At 38.2% G+C, this 17,511-nt stretch overlaps 1 pseudogene; it reads right to left on the bottom strand.

The window, feature by feature from the left end:
* Positions 1-391: 391 nt before the first annotated feature.
* LOC120877846 lies at positions 392-955 on the bottom strand (annotated as a pseudogene).
* Positions 956-17,511: the final 16,556 nt, after the last annotated feature.

Raw genomic sequence — 17,511 nt, 5'->3', positions numbered from 1 at the left:
GACTTAGTATGAAAAAAACCTATAAAATATCTCATTAATAATTTTTATACTGATTATACCTGAAATGAGAAATATTTTAGATACCTTACATAAGACAAAGTATTACTATTGAGACTACTTTTACTCATTTCTTTTTGCTTCTTATTTTTAATTTATTTTTCAAGTTATCTGTAATGATGGTTGATTTGAAACAGTTCTTCTGAGCATGAGGGTTCTTTCATGTATCAAATGAGTAAGCACTCATAGAGGGGGAGGAAAAAAAAGGTACTTGTCACTTTGAAAGTAACAGATAATTTATCTTTCTATAATTAGATTAGGAGGAAAAAAATGAAGAACCCGCTGTAGCAGGAAGAAGCAAGTCCTCGCATTTGATGAGATAGATATTCAGTTACTATGCATTTCCATTGTTTTTCCATGGCAGAGGCTTGGGAACTTGCAGGCTGAAGCCAGGTTACTCTTAGGCTCCATAACGATGTTGCTTGGCTGGCAGGGCTGTGGTTACCACAGTAGTTGGCCGTGCCTGCAGACAAATGGGGTGCTGGTCTGTTCCTACAGATCTTTATCCCCGTGTTCATCGTGAGGAGGGCACCTGTTACGTGGTCTCGGTCAGAGTCTCTTTCTTGTTCAAGGTTCCTGGATGACTACATCCTGCTCAATACAGCTTTTGTCATCACAGCTTGACATATGCCTGATTTCAGCCAGAGGAACCTGATGGTAAGCACTGAAGGGGCAGATAGCCAGATTTTTTTAAATAATCAGGATTATTCTTTTTGTACTTGATAAGATGATAAGGAAATCTGCAGGCACATATCTGATTTTTTTTTTTTTTAATCATAGGGACATTGTAATAGCCTTTCAGGGTCCAGGGTATCAATGTAAGTTTCTTCCATGTTGGAAATGAAGGAGCCAAGTCCAAGTGCTTGGCCGAGTCACGCTATCCCCATAGTCACCTATTTTTAAAATGTGACCACTAGAAAATTTAAAATACATGTGTGACTTATTATAAACAGTGCTGCGATGAACATTGGGGTACACGTGTCTCTTTCAATTCAGTGTACACCCATGGCGGATTCATGTTGATGTATGGCAAAACCAACACAATATTGTAAAAATAATAATAAAAATAAAATTAAATTAAAAAAATAAAATACATATGTGGCTTATTATATTTCTGTTAGTGCTGAGTAGGAATACATGATTATTTTTTATCTTTTTCCATTAAAATTCTTGGAGGGTAATCAGTCCTTACAGCTTTTCCTCTCAAAATGTTTTTATTACCTTTCCAACCCCTATGTATATATTTTCTCTAACAATGATCTCCAAGATGAAGGAACTTTTATAATACTGAAAACAAGTTGGAAATGAAATCTTCGTTTCATATTTCTATACCCTTCTCTAGAAATTCTCAATTGACATTTGAACATCAACAAGAATTTTGAGCAATTTTGAGAAATTATGATGTTCTTTGTCACTGTATATGAATTATATTTGGCTCTTCTTAAATTGTCAACAATTTCAAGAATCATGTGCCTGAAATTTGAGCAAATTACCAGTAGATGGGAGCCTTGCAACTTTGAATCAGCTAGGACTTTTATCCTACCTTTAAGACCATAAACTATATGCTACCAAATATTGAATAACTATATGTTGAGTGCTTACAAAGTTGAACTCATACCATCTCAGATATGAATAACATGAGTGTCCTTCCAGTGTCCACCATGAAATCTCTGGCTTATGAACACATATTTGCTCCTTTCTTCTTATTTCCCACCTTGGGAGGACCAAGTCGCCCCGTTCTGCTTCCTTAATCTCATCTAGGTTCTTCATGGAGACCTTGTTGAGGATCTGCCATTGTTGTTTTAGTTGCTAAGTTGTGTCCGACTCTTTGCAACCACATGGATCTTGCTCAGTCTACACTCAGTTCAGCTCAGTTCAGTCTCTCAGTCGTGTCCAACTCTTTGTGACCCCGCAGCACGCCAGGCCTCCCTGTCCATCACCAACTCCCACAGTTTACTCAGATTCATGTCCATTGCGTTTGTGATGCCATCCAACCATCTCATCCTCTGCCATCCCCTTCTCCTCCTGCCTTCAATCTTTCCCAGCATCAGGGTCTTTTCCAATGAATCAGCTCTTCACATCAAATGGCCAAAATATTGGAGTTTTAGCTTCAACATCAGTCCTTCCAATGAATATTCAGGACTGATTTCCTTTAGGATGGACTGGTTGGATCTCCTTGTAGTCCAAGGGACTCTCAAGAGTCTCCTCCAACCACAGTTCAAAAGCATCAATTCTTCAGTGCTCAGCTTTCTTTATGGTCCAGTTCTCACATCCATACATGACTACTGGGAAAACCATAGCCGTGACCATACACTAAAAACCTTTGTCGGCAAAGTAATGTCTCTGCTTTTTAATATGCTGTCTAGGTTGGTCATAACTTTTCTTCCAAGGAGCAAAGTGTCTTAATTTCATGGCTACAATCACCATCTGAGGTGATTTTGGAACCACCCCAAAATAAAGTCTGCCACTGTTTCCATAATTTCCCTATCTATTTGCCATGAAGTGATGGGACTGGATGCCATGATCTTAGTTTTTTGAATGCTGAGTTTTAAGCCATCTTTTTCACTCTCCTCTTTCACCCTCATTAAGAGGCTCTTTAGTTCCTCTTCACTTTCTGCCATCAGGGTGGTGTCATCTGCATATCTGAGATTACTCATATTTCTCCCAGCAATCTTGATTCTTGAAGCAATTTTGCTTCATTCAGCCTGGCATTTCATATCATGTACTCTGCATAGAAGTTAAATAAGCAGAGTGACAATATACAGTCTTGACATACTCCTTTCCCAATTTGGAACCAGTCCATTGTTTCATGTCTGGTTCTGTTGCTTTTTGACCTGCATACAGGTTTCTCAGGAGGCAGGTCAAGTGGTCTGGTATTCCCATCTCTTTCAGAATTTTCCACAATTTGTTGTAATCTACACAGTCAAATGATTTGGCATAGTCAATGAAACAGAAGTAGGTGTTTTTCTGGAATTCTCTTGCTTTTTCCTGCGATCCAACGATATTGGCAATTTAATCTCTGGTTACTCTGCCTTTTCTAAATCCAGTTTGTACATCTGAAAGTTCTTGGTTCACATATTGTTGAAGCCTAACTTGAAGGATTTTGAGCATTACCTTGTTAGCGTGTGAAATGAGTGCAACTGTGCAACAGTTTGAACATTCTTTGGCATTGCCCATCTTTGGAATTAGAATGAAAGCTGGCCTTTCCCAGTCCTGTGGCTACTGCTGAGTTTTCCAAATTTGCTAGTATATTGAGTGCAGCACTTTCACAGCATCATCTTTCAGAATTTGAAATAGCTCAACTGAAAATCCATCACCTACACTAGCTTTGTTTGTAGTGATGCTTCCTAAGGCCCACTTGACTTTGCACTCCAGGATGTCTGGCTCTAGGTGGATGATCATACCATTGTGGTTATCTGGGTCATAAAGATCTTTTTTGTATAGTTTTTCTGTGTATTCTTGCCACCTCTTCTTAATATCTTCTACTTCTGTTTGGTCCATACCATTTTTGTCCTTTATTGTGCCCATCTTTGCATGAAATGTTCCCCTGGTATCTCTAATTTTCTTGATGAGATCTCTAGTCTTTCCCATTCTATTGTTTTCCTCTGTTTCTTTGCATTGTTCACTTAGGAATGCTTTCTTATCTCTCTTTGCTATTCTTTGGAACTCTGCATTCAGATGGGTATATCTTTCCTTTTCTCCTTTGCCTTTTGCTTCTCTTCTTTCCTCAGCTATTTGTGAGGTCTCCTCAGACAAAAATTTTGTCTTTTTGCATTTTTTCCCCATTGGGTATAGTTTTGATCACTACCTTCTGTACAGTGTTAGAAACCTCTGTCCATAGTTCTTCTGGCATTCTATCAGCTCTAACTAATGCCTTGAATCTACTTGTCACTTCCACTGTATAATCATAAGGGATTTGATTTAGATCATGCCTGAATGGCCTAGTGGTTTTCCCTGCTTTCTTCGATTTACAGCCTTGTCTAACTCAATGAAACTATGAGCCATGATGTGTAGGGCCACCCAAGACAGATGGATCGTGGTGGAAAGTTCTGACAAAATGTGGTCCACTGGAGAAGGGAATGGCAAACTACTTCAGCATTCGTGCCTTGAGAACCCCATGAACAGTATGAGGAGGATCTGCCATATCCTCCATCTGATTCCCAGGCCTGAGTAGTTCATCCTGCAAATTCTCTGTGGGGTCTCCTTCCTCTTACTGTGGTGGGCCTCATGGCAGGCTGCTTTGGATCTCAGCGCATACCTTTACCATCCTTTCCATTGCTTCCTTTGTGGGAGCATACGGAATCTTCCGGGTTATCCACTTGAAAGCTATGGAGATGATGCTTTCCTTTGGCCAGACTTGTCCACTCTCTTTATGCTGCTGGGCTCACCCCATGTTGGCATAGGACACCCTGCCCAGTGGATTTCTCCCAGGCAACCAAATGGGAGGCACAGCATGCAGAACTCTACTTTCCACATCCTCTGAGCTCCCTTCTCCGCAAGTCTCTAGGTCACACACTGGAGAAACAGCACCAGTCTCCTGCGTTCCACCTCCTCTTGCCTCTCCTGTCTCTCTTCCTCTATGCCTTCCCCCACCTCCACCCCAAAGCACTCTTACTGGTCTTATTCTTTTGCTGAATGGAAGGAGCCTTTGTGTCAAGCCTCTGTTCTCTCTAGATTTTATTTCCTTTTGTCATATGATCCTCCTTTATAACCCCAACATCATATTTGAGCCTTCAGGCAGGTAGAGATGAGAAGATAAACCCTAGAGTAACTGGTCCAATAAAAATTTTCAAAATATTGCACATGAACCAAATGTATTTTCACATAATTTTCTAATGTGTGCTAGAAGCAGAAATGTCACTTTGAACATTTTTTTTGGAATGAAGGGAAGATAAGAATTTATGTCCAAAATAAGATTAAATAGACTTTAACATATTTTTTTTAGTATTCTTAGACGTGTGATGCCTTGTATAAAAATCACTCCTCTTGGTCAGTAGTATCTTGTAACCTCTCTACTGCATGAGGTCATGATTTGCCAAAAGAATCAAAATTGTTCTTTTTAGTTTAGAAAACTAGATACTCAGCTTATCTAAATGGACTGTCTGTATCCCCTACAGATATAATTATAATGAGATCTTATTTTTTGCTTCTCCTAAGTTAAACCTAAAACCACAGGTCAAATATATGTCTACCTCTTCCTTATTCTTTGTTCCCAGAACTTTTCTTTTTCTATGAAAAGAATTAGAGAGCAAGGATGAGACGTATTTGATGGTTCATGATCTTCTTTGTCAGACTTTTTTTCTCTTATTCTGTCCTAGCTTATGAACACACAAAAACACATCTATTTGAATTTGGCTGATAGCTTCTACTAAAAAAATAAGTCAGTCTTATCCCTCAGCATCTACTAAAGATATCAGGCAAATTTGGGTGAGGGAGATCTTTCTTATTTTTTATAACACTCACATTTTTTAAATGAGCAGTTGTTTTCTATAGGTTAAATCAATCCAATACGAGTAAGACAGATTGAAATGAGGCAATAACAGATTTCCAGACAGTATTTAGAATCTGGTGTGGTAAAAAGTGCTCTACATTGAGAATCAAAAAAGAAAAAATTCTAGTGCAGCTCTGCTATCATTGCATATGTATTTTTGAGTAGCTCATTACTTTTGCTGGGTAGAAATTCTTTCTACTGTAAAAGATGGAGTTACACAAACATTTCTTCTCACTCTGATAAAAATCTGTGATTCTAACAGCTAGAGAAGGAAAGTGACCACATAGACTGAAAAAGCAGACAAGGACATGTTTCCATCAGCTACCCCCACTTCTAACTATGCCCTTACATATTTCCTTCCAAACCAACAAGGGATATGGACTGTCTGGCAGAGTCGCCACGACAAAGGATTAAAGGGAGAAAAAGGGATCCAGATGTTTCCATTTGGAGTAATTGAATTTTCAGACACATCTAATTCAGATGAGCTCTCTCCATAGACAACCGAGCCAAAGACATGAAGGGGACTCTTCTAGATAACTGGGTTCTTGTGATGCCACTTCCCATTTAGCACTCTATCAGTATTACCCCCACATGTCGGGGATGACATAGTAGGAGTCAAGAGGAAGGACACCCTTAATCAAAAACCAAATTAAAATCTCCAGGCCCCCAGTGGTTTCACAGTAGTATTTATTGCATGCCCACTTAGTACAGAGTACTGTTTTAAATGCTATGATGAAAAGGTACAAAAAAGCAAGAATAATGGTACTCCAAAAAGTTCTCAATTTAGTTGAAGAAAACATGAACACTATAAAAAACTTCCCTTTATGGCCTTTTAAAAGCCTCAGATAAATAGCAAATGTTTTTATCTGCACATTAAATGTTTCCTTTAATCTTTCAAGGTTAGGCTCACATATAAATTTTATTAATTAAACCAAGAAGAAGGGGCCAAAATTTGCATCCTGCTTGGAAATTTCGATCTTCATCTACCAAGTCTTTTAAACTGTGGGGTAGATTTTTAGCTTAAGAAATAAATAAGAAACTGAAAGCAGCAGCAGACAAGGTGAGCATGCAATTTACCGTCCTTTCACTTTGGGGAGTGAAAAGCAGGAACTTTTAAGAAATACACAAGTAGAACAAACTGGAAATGTTTTAGGTAAACTAGGAAATATGGGCGCTCTTGCAATAAAGAAAATGCTGTATCTCAGGAGCTGACGTGATTGAAATGAGCTTTACTTTGGGTCAGAATGTTGAGGCAAGAAGTGCAGAACTGCATAACCTGTCTGGGTGAGCCTTTCCTCAAGCCTGGAAAATTCGAGGTGACTTCTGTCACCTATTTCTTACCCCCCTTACCAGTTCGTTGCTTTACATAAGCACTTGTTTTATTATTGAGACCAGGTTTGAGACTATGGAGTGAATACTTAACTCCTGTTAAGGAGTTGGTTGCTGGCTAGTACAAATAAGTCTTAAGAGCGACTGAGAGTACTTAGGTGTGTCACCAGGCATTGTAGAATAAATTGCCAAATAAGTTGTACAGACACTCAGTTACAAGTTAGACTCTTCTCTCTTCCTGAAATCAGAAAGTGTGATTTCAGAAATATCACTTTTAGAAATCCGTCCTAAAGAGAGAATCAGATAATTTCACAAAGATCAAGTACATGCAAGAATGTTCCCATTTATATTAATGTGAAAATTAGAATCAATTAGTAATACATCAATAAGATACTTAATAAATTTGGTACATTTGTAGAATAGAAACTGAGAAGGTTGTTGTGCGTTGATATTCTTTGATATATTTAAATGAAAAAAAAAGTTTGAAAATAGTATGCTATAGTCATCTCTCACTATCCACAGAAGATTGGTTCTAGGAGCCCCTGTGTGTGACCAAAATCTGTAGATGCCCAAGTTCCTTATATAAAATTGTGTAGTACAATGAATCCAGTTGGTTTTCCACATCCAGTGGTTTTCCATCCTAGGATTCAACCAACCATGGATGGAAATTTTGATACACAGTTGGTTGAATCTGCAGACAGGAAATTGTTGGAAGGCTGACTGTATAATAAAACTCTATTTATGTGTAGTACATCCATCTATATATATTAGCTATATTATCTGTATGTATTAGATAGAAATACATATATCTATATATATCTTAGATACATATCTAAAGGGCAAATATAGTGGTAGAGTTGGTTAGGTTTTTTTTTTTTAATAATTTACGTTATATTATTTGAATGTTACTTAGTGAATATGTGTTATCTTTATAAATCATACTATTAAAACAAAAGTACTTTGAGAAAAAAAAATCCATAAAAATAGGTATAGAAACATATTTATAAGGTTGTTCCTCATAGAGATTCTCAATATAAGTTACTGGTGTTCCTCCAAGCTATATTTGGTGCAAAAAATCTGAAAAGGTATATGTCTCTACATGTCTCTCTTGATCCAAGGATATTTTAAAAATAATATCTAAATATGACATTTAAGCCATTTCATCCAAATATTGTTTGTCTAACTGACCTTTTGAAAAAATATTGCACTGCAGTGAACTTGGATTTTATTTTATGATAACTCCTTGGAGTGCATCTGGTCTATATAGTTGGTTGCCCATGAGGTCTCGTGTCTCAGCCATTAGTTCTAAGGACAGGATTAACATCCTTTTGTTGAAGCTAAGGAACCTGTTAATATTAGAAGAACATGCCTGCGTAGACGATCGTCCCGTCTCCTCCCTTAAGTAAAGACTCTTGAGGTTTTCTGCAGGAAAGAACTTTGAACCCTCTTCAGGGTACAGTCAAGATCCTACCGTTTCTTTTATGTGGTATCATCAAAATAGCTTTGGCTTAGAATTTTGAGGCAGTTATGAAAGTATGGTTATTTTGGCCAAACCACCATAAACTCTCTGTGACATATACATGTAAAATAAATGCCTCTCAATGAGCATGCTAATTTGGTATTTGTCCTCCCTTATATACTGTATGACAAGGTAGTTAAATGACAGTGTTGTATGGTATAGTTATTTACAAAGCAGAAGAAAAATCTTCCCCAAATAATAACTATATTTTAGAATAATCAATTTGTCTTAGCCCTATTTCTGGTGCTAAATATCTACAGGAGAAAATTATCTTCTAGATGCATTCTTAATTTAAAAATAAAATATGTTGTTTGCATAAAAAAGAAGTCTTGTAACAAATGGCAGTAGATTTTAGAGAAATCCCTCTCTCCATCTCTCTCTCTCACACAGGATTCCCAAGCTCTATCTACTTCAAATCTATAGCATCTCACATGGTGAAGCCTGAGCACATGCATTTTTAAAACACTGCAGGCAGTTCTGATGGACACCCAGGTTGAGAATATTCTTCCAATGGGCAAGCCATCTGGCCCACTTAGTGTCCGTGGCAAATAAAATGTGGGCCTTCCATTGCAAGACTTAAAATAGTATTGGGTTGGGAACCAACTAGCTCCTGGAGCAAACTGTCCAAAAGACCTCTAAGGTTGAGGCTAGCCATTTGGGGGTTTTGGTGAAAATTTTTTTCCAGGAAAATTTCTTGCTAGGTTTTTTTTTTTTGTTATTATAAAAGTAACACATTTACTATAGAAATTGTAAAAATTATAAAAGAGCACAAAGAAGATAATAAAATCACCTGGAATTCTATCAACCAGATATAACTACAACATTGTCCATATCTTGATTCTTTTTATATATAACCAAAAAAATGTTGTACATGCAATCTGTAACATGCAATATAGCAGAAGCATTTTCTCATGTTAATATTCTTCTATGAAATCATGCTCATTGGCTATAAAACTTTTTCTCATAATTATTGCTTTTCTATTTTTGGAAAAATTATTGATTTTCTATTTTGGAAATTTTAGCTTTTCAATTTAAGAGTCATTACAAAAAGTCTTGAAATGATCCTCCTTGAATATAAATCTTTATGTACATTTTGAGTACTTCCTTAAGAATCCACAAGTTGGATTAGTGGGTTTAAAAAGAATATTCATGAGGCATTTTATAAATACTTAATTCTTGATTATCCTTAGGAAAGGATATACTATTTTACATTTTGTCTAAAATTTACAATCCTTGAATCCTTATTAATATTGAATGTTTTTATTATTTTTGTCTCATTATGCCTTATATTTATTTTTCAGTTAGGAAGGTTGCCTTTTCCTGTTGATGTAAACTCTTTGTTCACATGTGTGGTGTAGACCATATTTTTTCTACTTTATTTACTTAAAAGTTTTTGTTGTGGTGATTTTGGATGTACAAAATTTTGTAACTACTTTTTGAGAACAATTCACAATTCAAATATGTACCTACAAAATAGAGTCAGCCTTGGAAAGATCACCAATATGGCAAGAATGAGGCACCTTCACCCCACATTCCACCACCCCAAGCTCCAAATTCAGTCCTCTCTCCTGCCTAACCATATCTAGTTTAGCAAAAAGTCATTTATACCTTGGTATGCACTTAAGTCAATGTTTAACATCTCAAGAGGTACTCAGATTTTGAAGCCCTGTCTGCAGTTAAGCATCTGTCTTGTTAAAGAAATTTTAGGCATCAAGTGATAGCATAGAAAAGGGAAAAATCAATTCTGCAACTATTTACTGAACACCTGCAGTGTTCAGTTCAGTTCAGTTACTCAGTCGTGTCTGACTCTTTGTGACCCCATGAATCACAGCACGCCAGGCCTCCCTGTCCATTACCAACTCCCGGAGTTCACTCAGACTCACGTCCATCGAGTCAGCAATGTCATCCAGCCATCTCATCCTCTGTCATCCCCTTGTCCCCCTGCCCCCAATCCCTCCCAGCATCAGAGTCTTTTCCAGTGAGTCAACTCTTCGCATGAGGTGTCCAAAGTACTGGAGTTTCAGCTTCAGCATCATTCCCTCCAAAGAAATCCCAGGGCTGATCTCCTTCAGAATGGACTGGTTGGATCTCCTTGCAGTCCAAGGGACTCTCAAGAGTCTTCTCCAACACCACAGTTCAAACACATCAGTTCTTAAGCACTCAGCTTTCTTCACAGTCCAACTCTCACATCCATACATGACCACAGGAAAAACCATAGCCTGGACTAGACGGACCTTTGTTGGCAAAGTAATGTCTCTGCTTTTGAATATGCTATCTAGGTTGGTCATAACTTTTCTTCCAAGGAGTAAGCGTCTTTTAATTTCATGGCTGCAGTGTTCAGTTCAGTTCAGTCACTCAGTTGTGTCTGACTCTTTGCGACCCCATGAATCGCAGCACGCCAGGCCTCCCTGTCCGTCACCAACTCCCAGAGTTCACCCAAACTCACGTCCATCGAGTCAGTGATGCCATCCAGCCATCTCATCCTCTGTCGTCCCCGTCTCCTCCTGCCCCCAATCCCTTCCAGCATCAAAGTCTTTTCCAATGAGTCAACTCTTCACATGAGGTGGCCAAAGTACTGGAGTTTCAGCTTCAGCATCATTCCTTCCAAGAAATCCCAGGGTTGATCTCCTTCAGAATGGACTAGGTGGATCTCCTTGCAGTCCAAGGGACTCTCAAGAGTCTTCTCCAACACCACAGTTCAAAAGCATCAATTCTTTGGCACTCAGCCTTCTTCATAGTCAAACTCTCACATCCATACATGACCACTGGAAAAACCATAGCCTTGACTAGACTGACCTTAGTCGGCAAAGTAATGTCTCTGCTTTTGAACATACTGTCTCGGTTGGTCATAACTTTTCTTCCAAGGAATAAGCGTCTTTTAATTTCATGGCTGCAGTCACCATCTGCAGTGATTTTGGAGCCCCCAAAATAGTCTGACACCGTTTCCACTGTTTCCCCATCTATTTCCCATGAAGTGATGGGAATAGATGCCATGATCTTCATTTTCTGAATGTTGAGCTTTAGGCCAACTTTTTCACTCTCCACTTTCACTTTCATCAAGAGGCTTTTTAGTTCCTCTTCATTTTCTGCCATAAGGGTGGTGTCATCTGCATATCTAAGGTTATTGATATTTCTCCCAGCAATCTTGATTCCAGCTTGTGTTTCTTCCAGTCCAGCATTTCTCATGATGTACTTTGCATATAAGTTAAATAAGCAGGGTGACAATATACAGCCTGATGTACTCCTTTTCCTATTTGGAATGAGTCTGTTGTTCCATATCCAGTTCTAACTGCTGCTTCCTGACCTGCATATAGGTTTCTCAAGAGGCAGGTCAGGTGGTCTGGTATTCCTATCTCTTTCAGAATTTTCCACAGTTGATTGTGATCCACACAGTCAAAGGCTTTGGCATAGTCAATAAAGCAGAAATAGATGTTTTTCTGGAACTCTTTTGCTTTTTCCATGATCCAGCGGATGTTGGCAATTTGATCTCTGGTTCCTCTGCCTTTTCTAAAACCAGCTTGAACATCAGGAAGTTCACGGTTCACATATTGCTGGTCTGGTTTGGAGAATTTTGAGCATTACTTTACTAGCTTGTGAGATGAGTGCAATCCATAACCAAATCGACTGAGCAGCAATCACCTACATTTGAGGGCAGCTGTGTGATCATGCTACACTGCAAATAATATTTTTAAAACATTATTGATAAAAATGTACTTCTTATTTTATTTAATTAATAGTAAGAGTATAAAATAAGATGATGTTAATATAGAGTTGAGACTTGGGGATAAAATGACTGGCTCAGATTCTTCAGTGGGTGTTTAGTGTAACAGATTAAAATGCAGAGTGACCCACTACAAACTCAATGCTTAGCAAAGGAACTGTTATTTTTAAAAAGCTTCTGAACATTAAGAAAAGACATAGGAGCCAAAATAAAATCAAAAGAAATAAGCTAGAGAATTTTCCAAAATCTAACTGACACTCACATGTGGTTGAATATGAGTGTAGCTACAGATTTAATGGAATTTTTGGTTTTCTTTTATTTTTTATATTTCAGAGACTACATATTCATTTGAAATATTTTATTACAGCATGAGGATTTTATTTCATGTGGTCGAGGGGCTTTTTTTTTTTTTTTTCAAAATCTCTGTGAAGAAACATCTTTTCATGTAATCAAAAGTATATACACACGTGTGTGTATATATATATATATGTATATATAATTTATTTTTGAGTTTGCCTGGTTTTTTGAGTATAGCTTGGTTTATACTTGGGTTCTATAGTTAACAGTCCCTGAATCTTCAGTCATTTGCTAAACACAGAATCAGAAGTTACAAATTTGCTTGCCTCCACCACAGGATGTCATGGATTGTATATATTCATGGCATTTCTTGTCTTCTTCTCCAAACTTACTGGCATTCATTTAAAGTCACTTGCATTTGATGGAGGACTCAAAGATATCATCAAGAAGTTGGAAAATGAAATTGATAGAAACTGAAATGGGAATTTGGAGAGAAACAAAAAATAAACAAGATAAATTTAGATACTGTGGAAAACCCATTGTGTCCTAGGAAAATAGTGGAGAAGGAGTGCCCCTGTAATGCTGAGGAGAAATAAGGAGGTGAGGGGCCAAGCACAATATTCACCTTACTACCAGGTGTCTAGGGTATGGCTTCCAAAGAGTATGACTCTGACATATAAGCACAGAGACTGAGATGGTTTTTGGAGAGGACAGTAACTCTTGGATAAGACTCATGTCTGACATATGGCAGGGAAAGGGCATACTCTTAAAAAGAACCAGATCTGATAGCAGCATTGGGCAAGGCACCCTTTGATTAGAAGATATTTAAAAATCCTACCTGAGAGTAGAACAGGTAAAGAATGAAAGATGAGAGAGAAAGAGAAGGATTATTGTTGGAGATGCTGTTATATTCAGCCTGGAGTAATGAGTGATATGGATAATTATTTTTCTAATGTAGACCTCCCCCCAAAAAAAAGCATAGGGACAAGATTTAGCAGATAAAGGACAGTCAAATATTTACCTGTAAACTATTTACTAATCATATTCATTGTTCAATTTTTTTGTTTGTTTTCATCTCAGTCATCTTTAACATTCTCTTATATAAACACCCTTCACTTCCCTTCCTTGCCTGGATATTTGTGTAAACACATGGCCACATCAACTGGAATCACTTAAAATCCATGACCACAAGTGTAGAAGGGGCATTCCATAGCCCCATAATATTCTTCCTCAAGTCAGAACATGTGACTTTGTTTTCCAGCTTTGGTCTTAATTTCCAAGATTGTTTGGGCTATTCTGGCACTCTTGCATTTGAATGTCAATTTTAGGGTCAAACATCAGTTGGGATTTCGATAGAGATTGCATTATATCTGCAGATCGCTTTGGGGAGTATTGCTATCTCAACAATAGTAAGTCTTCTGATCCACGAAATGAGTTGTCTTTCCACTTATTTAGGTGTTCTTTTACTTCTTTCAATAGTATTTTGGAGTTTTCAGACTGTAAGTTTTGAATTCTATTGTTAAATTTATTCCTAAGTATTTTATTCTTTTTTATATTATTATAAATTGAATTTTTTCTTAATTTTAGTTTTGGATTGTTCACTGCATGTAAATAAAAATACATTGCTTTTTGTATATTGTGTATTGATCATTGATCACATTGTAGATTGATATCAATATTGTATATGGATATCAATATTGTATATTGATCATCATTGTATATTGATCTTGTATTCTATAAACTTGTTGAATTCATTCATTATTACTAACAGTTTTTTTCAGTGGTTTCCTTCAGATTTTCTACATACAACATTGTGTCACCTGCAAATAGAGATAGTTTTATTTCCTGCTTTTCAATCTGGAAACCCTTTATTCCAGTTTCTTGCCTGATTTCCCTGGCTAGAATCTCTAGTACAATGCTGAATAGAAGTGGCCACAGCAGACCTTCCTGTCTTGTTCCGGATCTAAGCTGCTGTTTAAAATTTTGATGGAGTTCCAGTTCTCTGTCCTTTCAGGTGATTCAGCTGCACTTTCATGAAATGCTCATTTGAATCAGAGGCAGCAATATTCCAGATCCTCACCCTTATAGCCGGGGCTTCCCTGGTGGCTCGGCAGTAAAGGCTCCTCCTGCCAATGCAGGAGATGTGGGTCTGGGTTGGCAAGATGTGGAGTCTCCGGGTTGGCAAGATGTGGAGTCTCCGGGCTGGCAAGATGCCCTGGAGAAGGAAAGTACCCTTATAGTTGGCACTGGCATTCGGAATCCTTGGAACCAGTGGTCCAACACAATGCTATTAGAGATCAAGACTCAGGCCCCGTTCATAAGAGTACTGCTGCTGCTGCTAAGTCGCTTCAGTCATGTCTGACTCTGTGCAGCCCCATAGACAGCAGCCCACCAGGCTCCCCCATCCCTGGGATTCTCCAGGCAAGAACACTGGAGTGGGTTGCCATTTCCCTCTCCAGTGCATGAAACTGAAAAGTGAAAGTGAAGTCGCTAGACTCTAGATTATTGTATCCTGTTCCTGAAAGTCTAGATAGTGTTTCAAGAACATTTGAATCAATGCATATATATTTATTTTCAGTGACTTCATCAGTTCCAAATAATTTCACCAATAAAATCCCATTTATAGAATTTTTTATGCTAATTAGCCAAATACTTGAGGTTGGTTAGAAATAATGATAGCTGAAGCACTCATAGTCGTGACGTCTGGAGAGTAGAATTTTTGATAGAATGTTATTCAAACACACTGGGAAGTCAAATTCTTAATTAGGACCACTAACCATCCCTAGAGTGTAGCTTAAATTAATGCATGTGTGTGTATATACACAAATTCATACATGATATAGATATTTTAATGCAGAAATATTTAAAAAACAGGTCACAGGCAACATAACAGTATGTTAGTATGGCTGAAACAGAACTTATGATTCCTTATTAAAGATGCTTATCCATGGAATTTTTGCCTCATCAATTTATGCCATCAACATCACCATCCACACAGGTGCTTAAGCCAAAAATCTAAGTATTAGCCTTCATATCTTGATTTCTCATCTTTTATAATCTGTCCATTAGCAATTCATTTTGATTCTACCTCCAACTCTTTTATATCCTACAGCCATCTTCTCTTCTCTGCTATCATCTCCTTCGTCTAAAGCACTCTGCATGCTGCATGCTAAGTTGCTTCAGTTGTGTCTGACTCTTTGTGACCTCTTGGACTATAGCCCACCAGGCTCCTCTGTCCATGGGGTTCTCCAGGCAAGAATACTGGAGTGAGTTCCCATTTCCTTCTCCAGGGGATCTTCATGACCAAGCGACTGAATCCAGGTCTCCTGCATTGTAGGTAGACTCTTGACTGACTGAGCCACAGACTCTCTGGGAGTCCCTGGGAAGCCTTTAAATCACTATAATTATGTCGATCAAGAAAAAAGTAAAAAAATAGAAAAAGGTGAAGTGATACAGCAAGGAGTCTGATACAGGTTCCTGCTGGTCACTGCTCTTCTTTTCTGGGTGTCTCTGAGCTAACCTCCTAACAGGGGTTCTAGATTTTTCTCTGTTATCTCTTCTTCCCACTCCATCTGATTCCGCTCTTTAAAAAAGCAGCCAGAGAGATCTTTTAAACATGTAAATTAGAGTATGTCACTTCCCTTATTGAAGCCATCCAATGACTTCCAATCACACTTGGAATGAATCCCAGATTCCTTTACTGTAGACAGGAAGCCTCCGTGGTCTAGCTCCTGATTAATTCTTTGACATTTCAAACAACCACCACTCTACCCACTGTGCTTCAGCCACACTAGCCAACATTTTGGATCCTGAAAATGACAAACATTCTTGCCTTAGAGCCTCTGCACCGGCTGTCTGGCTGTCTCTCTGTCCAGATGACTCTTGCCCTGATCTTAGCAAGGCTGTCTGTTTCTCATTATTCAGATCTCAGCCCAAATGTCAACTTTTCAGAGTAGCCTCTCTGACCATGCATTCTTACTTGGATCTACCCTGTCATGCCCTACTATACCTGCCTGTTTTAATTTTCTTCATTATTCATGTTTAGGTACATGTGTCATCTCCCAGCTAAGATATAAACCTTATTGACAGCAAAAATCTTATGTTGTTCACCTTTTTCTCCCCATTTTAAAAAAAATTAACTTATTTATTTTACTTTACAATATTGTATTGGTTTTGCCATACATTAACTTGAATCAGCCATGGGTGTACGTGTGTTCCCCATCCTGAACCTCCCACCCACCTCCCTCCCCATCCCATCCCTCTGGGTCATCCCAGTGCACCAGCCCCGAGCACCCTGTATCATGCATCAAACCTGGCTTGGCGATTTGTTTCACATAAGATATTTTACATGTTTCAGTGCCATTCTCCCGTATCATCCCACCCTCGCCCTCTCCCACAGAGTCCAAAAGATTGTTCGGTACATCTGTGTCTCTTTTGCTGTCTCCCATACAGGGTTATCATTACCTTCTTTCTAAATTCCATGTATGTGAGTTAGTATACTGTATTGGTGTTTTTCTTTCTGGCTTACTTCACTCTGTATAATAGGATCCAGTTTCATCCACCTCATTAGAACTGATTCAAATGTATTCTTTTTAATGGCTGAGTAATACTCCATTGTGTATATGTACCACAGCTTTTTTATCTATTCATCTACCAGTGGACATCTAGGTTGCTTCCATGTCCTGGCTATTATAAACAGTGCTGCGATGAACACTGGGGTACATGTGTCTCTTTCGATCCTGGTTTCCTCAGTGTGTATGCCCAGCAGTGGGGTTGCTGGGTCGTATGACAGTTCTATTTTCCAGTTTTTTAAGGAATCTCCACACTGTTCTCCACCTTTGAATCTCTATCTTGGAGAACAAGACTTGATGCCTAGACGTGCTCAATGAAGATTTATTGAATGATGGACAAGTGGAAATTTAGAGCAGAGCCTGGTATTTTGATAAAAGACCCACCAAAATTATTATGCTTGGGTGGAATTTTTGGTATCAAATATTATCTAAATAAATGAGTTATAATCTGGGGGCTCAACACTTCTTTGGGGGCAAAAATCAGTTGCATGATATTTGTTAGGATAGGATATACTTAGGATACACT

This window comes from Oryx dammah, unplaced genomic scaffold (assembly GCF_014754425.2).
Source record: "Oryx dammah isolate SB20612 unplaced genomic scaffold, SCBI_Odam_1.1 HiC_scaffold_18, whole genome shotgun sequence".
Taxonomy (NCBI): domain Eukaryota; kingdom Metazoa; phylum Chordata; class Mammalia; order Artiodactyla; family Bovidae; genus Oryx; species Oryx dammah.
The sequence above is the reverse complement of the archived record's forward strand: the minus strand, read 5'-3'. Positions and strand labels throughout refer to the sequence as shown.